Raw genomic sequence first — 8,863 nt, 5'->3', positions numbered from 1 at the left:
TACAAAAATTTCGAATCAAATTCAAAAATTAAATGCTATGTCAATTTTTTGTTATGCCCAGTGTTATTTAATGACACTACTATAGAAAAATAGTATTATGATATTAACATTTATTTTGAATATTTAAAAAATTGGCACTCTATTTGGCAGGTTTGGCTTCATTTGCTGGTAGTTCTCAATCTCTGGCAACCACACCAAACAACCGGCTTTACGTATGCTTACTTTTTCTTATTTATATACTTTTTTTTTTGCTCCGTGTGTTACCAAATAGTTTTTAGTTTAGAGAGAGCCGTATATTCCAATCAGCCATCAGTTTCCTCACACACCGGACGTTAGAATCTGATACGCGGATGCAAGTGGATACTGTAGTACCTTTTGTCTCGATCCGGTAAGTATTTAATTAAACGAGCTGATAATAATTCTCAATAGGGGAAAAAAATAAACAAAAAGAAAATAAGCATTTTAACCCTTTTTTTGTGGTTGCGAGAATTTTTTTATTCTCAATAAATAAAGTACCTGCGAAACAACAACTGTCATCTGTGACATCCTCAAGTACTTAATTCTTATGTGGTAAGTTAATTTTGGTGAATATATCGCAATGGATATTTTTTTTTTTCAAATATTATGTGTGTAAATTTCTGTTATTTCATTGCAACAGTATACTGTTAGAAAAATTGTCAGATTCAGAAACGAATCTGAAAACCTCTGTGTATAATATTTTCTATTACTTCTCGTGCTGTACGTCGTGGCTATATTTTCCTAGACTGTCCGCATGATTGACCATGAAGGTCATGCAGCCGGCTTGAATAATACCCTAATAAAGATTATTTTTGCTGCTTACCTATTTTTTATTGTTGTTTTTTTATATTAATCAAAAAAAGGCGAGAAAAACAGTTTAGTCTGTCAATCACATTAGTAACAGTCGATTGCAATAAAAAAGCGGTTTTTGTTCCTGTCAAAAACATTTCGGTTTGAGTCATTTAAGATCAGGTGTTATCATGTGATATCCGATGAATGCTAATTTCCTCCGTAATGACGATGGTGATGCGCAAAAGTTCAGGAAGTTATCTATGTTAATCACTTTTTCTCTGTGAGATTAACGATGTTTTTTATTTGTGGTTCTACTAATCAACCAACCTCGAAAATTACGAAAGATATGATATGTAAGTTTACTCTTCTTTGTTTTGTTTTGTGTATTTTAAAGATGTTAAAACAATACAAGCTGTATAATGTATATTTTGACGAGTCGAAATAACAGTCAGTTCAGATTTTTATCTTCCCAGAATGCAATGTACCGGTAGCGAAAGAAAACACGTGCCAAACAAAGTTTCCTGTTCATAGTCACACAACTGCATAATAAATGTAGTTAGTATACGAGGAAATTTAACAAACTCTCGATCATCTGAAATGTTGAACTTGACTTACCCGGATGATCGAAACTTCGTATTTTTTTATTTTCGAGAATTTTGAAACAATACTGCATTTTAATGTTTCAAACTATTTTTGGGGCTTTCTTGAGCCATAGATACCTTTTATTTACTTTTTTCAAGAAACATATTGCATAAGTGCATAGGCTATATACATAGCTTTTCATTTCTTAAATTTACGTTCTCTGTACGTTACTGCGATCTTAGTAATTTTTTTATCAATAAAGAACTCCAATGTGGTTTTTTTATCAAAGCCGTACATGGAGATGATTTGGGTCACACACAAAAAAAAATCAGGAATTTCGGTTCATCGTTTTCAGATAATTGAGTACGATAGGCTATAAATTGTACTTCAGTAAAATATTCATTTACAGTTGAAACTATTATACATAAGAAATAATTTATCGATATTGATAATTATAATGAATTTTAATAAACACATTTCTTTTGTATTGTTTATTAATTTTATTTTTATGAAAAGCTGAAGTTTTAATTTTAGAACAAAAAAATTGATTTGATTGAGTCCAAAAATAAAATCGGCTATGATTTAAAAATTGAAGGTATAAAGGTTATGCTTCCAGTAGGCTTTATGAAATGTATCTGAGCAATAATAATTGCCATTTCGTAAAAAGTTTAGACAGTAGACTTGTTCAATTTTGTGCAAAATCATAATTTTAAATAAGAAAAAAATCAAAACACTTCCTTTTCCACTTTTCATATGAGAAAAGTCAATCACGTGTGTACGCGTGAATATATTGAAGCACAAAAGTTAATTCTTAAACAATTCTAACCAGTTAAGGGTCGTTTTCAGAATATGTCAGTGCAGGGATTCTTAACCTTTTGTGTCAATTAGACGAATGCCACCGATCCTCTCTGCCAATAAGATGAAGGCCACAGACACCTTCCCAGAAAAATATTCATCATATATAATGCAAAAACAATAAAGTAATTGCTTTCTCATTCGAGCTCACGGACATCCTGAAATCTTTTCACACGAGGACCCTCACGGGATCCGTAGACCCCCTAGATAAGAACGACTGTGTTATTGGAATGAGCATAAAAATAATCGCGATTCATTGTTCGGATGTATCTAATATATAAGTAGATCATCGAAGTTCTAGACGCTTGAAAAAAAAGGTTTTTCTACAAATAATGTATTCCGTTCCAATGTGAGTGAATGGCGTATGATGTAAATTGCTTGAATAATTATAAAAAATCAATTGTTTTCATCGTCCGATCGTAAGTGTACATGGCATATAGCAAACACAATTAACTCTCGAGAATTATTTAAATGGCCAAATAGAATAATTTGTTATAGGACCGGACCGATCGCTTATTCTTAAACTATAGTTATTTTAAAGCATTATTTGGTTAGTCACGCAGGGTCTGAGTCAGCCTCCATGGAACTTGATTGGATTCCTACAAGTCACTTTTTGTTTTAGATATTTTATTCCCTCGTTTCGAATTGATGACAGAAGCTTATTGTTACAGCTGATGGCAGACAGCCAAAATAAACTGCACTTCACTACTGCCCTATCCAGCAGTAATTTTAGCTATGAAAGGAACTCTGCAGATAAACGTTGAACGCTTGTAAATAAAACACGAAATATACAAAGCAAGGCTTTGTTCAGCGAGCTCACCTACAAAATGCCAGGTAAAATTTACAGGTTTTTGTTTACTTTTCTTTTATGGGGGAGTTTTTTTTTCTAAAAAAAAAATCTTTTCGACTCCTATTCTCAATTTCATCTTTAAATCATTAAACAAAATTAATTCAACGATATGATTTATATACGATATTTTAATTCTGCTATACCAGCTGTTTTAAATGAATTAATTACCAAAGAGGTGATCAAACAGGCATGCTTTCTTATGTCCGGAGAGTTTTTTGTATTATCCGTAGGAAATGTTTCTTACAAATAACATAAGCATATTTTTGTTTTCGAATTTTCTCAATTTGTACAGTTTGGATCGGGAAATTTCAATTTTGTTTATTTTATTTGAAACGCGTAAGACACAAAAATTTCATGTGGGAAAATATTTAAGTTTGCTCGTTGCGTATGATAAAAAGATGTATTCCCGGATGTATTATTCAGATTTAAAATAAATAATAATTATCATCGTCTTTTGTTTCTCTTCTTTGAATTAAAAAATAAAATATCCAATTTTAGTCACACGTTTAGAGCTTTACGTGTAACCAGCACACACCCATTGCTTGTTGCAAACGTTAGTTCGTTGACCTGTATCATGAAAGTGTCTGGGCGATAACAAGATTCGAGTAGCTCCGTAACTTAGATAAATGATGAAATTTAAATAATTGTTATAAATTGAACGGCATTCTGGCAGGGTCATTATCAAGAGATTTAAAGCAGACAAAAAAATAAAAATAAAAACATTTTGTGAAGGAAAATTCACCATCAGGCGAAGAAAATATATAAAAAAAACTGTAAATAATAAATATACTACACAGCTAAACTTTAATTATGGACTGTTCTTTAGCTCTTTCAATTTTTTTATTTGCACTTATTTGTAATGTATGATTAATTTGAAAATCAATATTCATCTTGATAACTTATACATCTTCAATCATGGCTGACTGTAATGGCTAACGGGTCTTTTTATGATACTTTTCATCGTTATTTTTTAAATATTAGATTCAAAACTAATTATTTTCTGCAAGATTAATGTTGTTCACCCCTCCCCCTTCAGTTAGATTTTGCGTTAAAGTTATTTTACCTTTTCGCTTAATATTGACAAGATGAAATCGATGTATCTAAATTCAAAATGAATATATATATATATATTATTTTGGTTATTTAGGCTGTTATATATATATATATATATATATATATATTATTTTGGTTATTTAGTTTTATTTCATTCAATATCATAAATGGTAGTCATATATCTCATTTTTTTCTGCTAAAATGTTAACTCTGAAGTAGTGATTGTCCAACCATTTATATCACGTACAAAAAATGAAATTCCGACCCTTTGTAAGTCAAAATGTTCATTAAAGAGTTACGGCCAAAATATCAAAAAAGAAACTTACGAAGATGAGTATTATAATAGGATTTCCCGTAGAGAGGGAAGTTCATGCCAAGTCTAACTCATTACTGATTAGATTTCCATTCTTTGTTTTACTTTATCTTCCGACATGATTTATATAATAAGAGACATTCATTTCCAGACAGAGAATGCACGGAAGAAGCACGCGAGGAAAATCAATTTAATCTTAATAAATGAGTGGAAATGATAAAATAAGTAAAACACGATGTAGAAAAGCAAATACAATCCAGAAAAATCGGGGCAGAAATGCAGTTATGTAAAATTAATGATCTAAAGTTTCACCATACCCACACGAAACTGTTCTTGAAACATCGATTATGACCATCATAAGTAATTCATACAAAAATTTGGCATCTTGCGTGTTCTTGATCGAATATTGTTCATTGTTAAGCTGAGTTAGTGAATAATAAATTTCAGAAATTTTAGTAAATGCAGTAAAACTTCGATATAACGATACTCTGCTGACCAAGAAGTATCATTGCAAAGAGGTTATGGTTATATTGAGAGATTTTTGAAAACATTTTTTATCATTAGTCCATACCAAATTTACGCTGTTGTTGGCATCTTTTCTGAATCGGCGTATTATTACTATCACAAAAGTGTTATAAGTGTTTATTTACAGCAAAAAATTGCAATTGATTAGTTGCCAAATAAAATTCAGTTTGCTGTTCCCCACTGTAAAGCGATATACCGCACAACACTTTTATGTACTACACAAAAAGCAGCTTCACGGTAACTTCATTAACGCTTTCGGAGGGTGGATATACTGTATAGTGCAAAATACCAATGTTATTAAACATCCTCGAAAGAGAATAAAAACTGGTGGGGAATTTAAAAATATTTTGAAGTGGATTTTAAAAAAAATACAAAAATATCGTTCTAGCAGTTTCAAAATCTCAAAAAATATCGTTATAGAAGGATTTATCGTAGTAAAAGATACCGTTGTATCGAGAGGAGTTTACCATTGGACTGTTTAATTACACAAGATTTGAAAAAATATCATTGTACAGGGATTTATAGTTATGTCAAGTAGAGGAGTTCACTGTAGAACGATGGGTAATCATGAATCCTTTTCGTCTTAAGATATGTCACTCATGAACGTTTCAACCGTTAACTATCGCTTATTCAAGTTACTTTTGGATGAAAATATTCATGATAAATGTTATAATTTCCCGGATAGGGATTTTAAATTGCCCAAAAACTATTCAATTAAATCGATCATAGCTAATTATGTTACAGATCTGTTTTCTTTTCCATGAAGTATAATCTGCCGAAATAATGGTAAGATTCCAATGATATCCATTGGATGCCTAACTAGTTATATTTGAAATTTGCTATATTTTTCATCACAGTGGTCAATATTCATTGTGAATGCATGCATGCATAATAATAACTTGCGAGTGTAGCTAGAGTGATCTGTATGGCGTGGGGGAGAAAACGGTCAAAAACTGAAAAAGTAACCATCAGTTTATTTTTTCTAAAGTTTCCATAGGAGTATTGGGCCAAATGGAGCCAGATTTATTGTGAACTCACTTTTCCGGCAGTAAGATTTAATTTTCATGGAAAAATGGATAACATCGGAGTGCATTCTGGATAGTAATTAAAAGTAAAATGGCATTGAATGTTGAGTTAATATTCATATTCAGTCTCGACAAAGCTAAATTATGCAAATTTTAGTACATCAAATTTGTATTGACTTATTTACTTTTTGAAAAAATATGGTCCAAGTGACCAATCTGCAGTCACGTCTGCGTCTTGGCTAGTTTTGAGCAGTTTTCGCAACACGACAGTGATCTAGCGATTAACTCAGACGTTTTTCGTTTAATCTTTTGTTTTTGGAGCGAAAGTGCAAGACCCGGAGTTCAGTGACCCGTTAACACATGCGTCTAGGAACATCAGGTGCGATGTGAAGTAGAAGACATGACTTTTCGGGGTCAAAGGTGGAGTGCAGGTGTAGCATTCAAAAACTAGGTAAATGAGGAAAGAGAAGGGTTACGGTAACGTTTATTGCTTCAAATCTAGTCGGCGAGCTTTGATTGATTTTTTTCGTCTCTCTTCAGAAAAGCTCTTGTAAAACCATCAGCTTTGATCGCTTCGTCATTTCCGCAAATGATCAATTTATGGTTCACGATGGGATGATGAATTATTACTATAAAAAGCAGGAACTTTGAATTTTTCATAGACAACAAAAAATATTGAAAAGATTCATTGGGTTTTCTATAACTTGAGCAACAAATGGAAAAATTGTCATAAGTCAAAAGGTATGCACCACCAATTTTGATGAAACTTTAAGATCTTCATTACAATATATATGTAACTGAAAAACATGAGAACCGTGTAAAACACAGCATATTTCATTGCACATCGACAATACAAACATGAAAATTCCGAAATATGTTATCAAAATTAAATACGCGTAAAATACTTCAGTGGGGATTGCAGTCACCCCAAACAGCAAATTTTGCAAACCAGTCATGCAAAAGCCCTACAGCGAATTTGTATGCTGTCAATTAGGTTGTTCGTTGCCAATAAGTTCCATATATAGCAACTTACACTGTTCACGTAGAAAAATTCAATGCTCTAGCAATGTTCCAGAAGGAGGTTATAGATTAGCAATACGCCTTCCGAGAGCGTCCCGAACATGTTCTACAGTATTCAGGTCAGGAGAGTGCGTTGGACATTTCATGGGGGAATTAGTTTTTTCTTTTTAAGATACGGCTTCATCAGGCGCGTGTGTGGAGGTTTTATCTGACTGCAGTGCAAATTTATCGAAAATTGGTGGCCGCATACAGACAGACAATAGCATTCGGGTGATTTTCAATATACTTCCGAGCATTTCAAGTTCCACGTGGCAACATATAGAGTCGGTGCGGCCATCTAAGGATATGCCTTCCCATACAAACACACTGCTTCCTACACATATGCCCCTTTCTTGCACGTCACACGGAAAAGATAATTAGTATTAGACTGTCTATACTAGGTATGAATACGTTGAGAATCACTCTGCAACGCTTCCCGGTGATCGAACATGTCACTGGACTTGTAGAACGTAACTCCTCGTAGAAGTAGGGAACGAGAATAAATGATGCAGTAAATCCACACCATACCGTCACTTTTGGTGAATGCAACGGAACCTCTAAGCTAGCGTGCGGATTTTCTGGTTCCCAAATTCGGCAGTTGTGAGTATTAACTTCACCATCCAAGTGAAAATGAGCTTCATCTGTCCAGAGGATATTCCAAGGCCATTCTGAATCTACCTCAACGAGAGCTAGAAACTGCAGTGAGAACCAGCTGAGTCGAGCGTCATAATCACGTGGAAGCAACAGCTGCACAAGGGACAGTTTGTACGGATAATATCGGAGGATATTCCGCATGATCTTATGGACAGTTGAACGTGGCCTATCCAACGCCTGTTCTACACGCCTGACACTACCACGAGAATTTGAAGCTCTGTCCTCTTCCACCTGAAGCGAAACCTCCTGTACTGCGTCTATAGAAACGGGTTTTCTTCCTCTTCCAGGACAAACAGCCAACGATCCTGTGGTTTCAAATTTCGTTATCATACTCCGAAAGTTTTTAACATTCATTGGACTTTTTCGAATCCTCTCCCAAGTCCGATATTTCCGTAGAGCAGTTACTGCGGAATTGCTGTTTTGGTAAAACAATTTGACCAAGAAAGCGCGATGTCGTAAACTTATCGTCATTGTGAGCAACAAACACATTGAGAAACGAGGTCTCCGCGAATGTTTCTAGGTTTTATAACAGCTGCTGCGTGACATCACATAAATTTGCATGTTTACTACAGGTATTCAAAGTGAAACGCCCTCTTGTGATGACATGTGCAACTAATTTTTTCCTCCCAGAAACAAATTCCCATCACTTCATGAAGTCCTCCATAAAATTTCACACTTTTCTGATGACTGGTTTCGCCTGTAGGCTACTTTAAAATAGGGTCTTTTAATTATGGACGCCCTGTAGATATTCAACTGCGTGTTCTGATCTGACTTAATCAGTCATGCATTTGACACGCTCTCTACGCTTGAAATTTTCTTTCATTCAGTTTTGGTATTATCAAGAAATGATAACATTGCGTACTTTAAAGCTTTTATACTCATAACTTGCTCATTTTGATGATGATCAACACTATGCTTGTTTATTCAGTTTTTATATTTTGGTATTTCATTCTATACAAAAACGAGACATTATTTCCTTCCAAAATTTGCGAAAACTTTCTTTTGTTGCTTATACACACACAATGTTGTTCTTGCATTCAGTAATTCCTATGAAGACAATTCGCATGGAAATAAATTTACATTGAATGTAAAATTCTTTTTCACTTGCGTCAACAACGTGTAAAGTGACAGGACGTT

General features: G+C 33.6%; 1 protein-coding gene across 1 annotated transcript in view; it reads left to right on the top strand.

Moving 5' to 3' along the window:
* Positions 1-259: 259 nt before the first annotated feature.
* LOC149080665 (protein FAM13A-like) overlaps positions 260-8,863 on the top strand; it is a 77,368-nt gene continuing 68,764 nt past the window's right edge. The window contains exon 1 of the mRNA XM_089239852.1: positions 260-388. The gene's annotated coding sequence lies outside the window, so the exon portion shown is untranslated. The remainder of the gene's footprint in view (positions 389-8,863) is intronic.

The sequence above is a fragment of the Pholcus phalangioides genome, unplaced genomic scaffold (genome assembly GCF_987345545.1).
Source record: "Pholcus phalangioides strain wild (caught in Gottingen) unplaced genomic scaffold, Ppha-v1.0 ptg000011l_1, whole genome shotgun sequence".
NCBI classification, from domain to species: domain Eukaryota; kingdom Metazoa; phylum Arthropoda; class Arachnida; order Araneae; family Pholcidae; genus Pholcus; species Pholcus phalangioides.
This window is presented reverse-complemented; position numbering and strand designations above follow the sequence as displayed.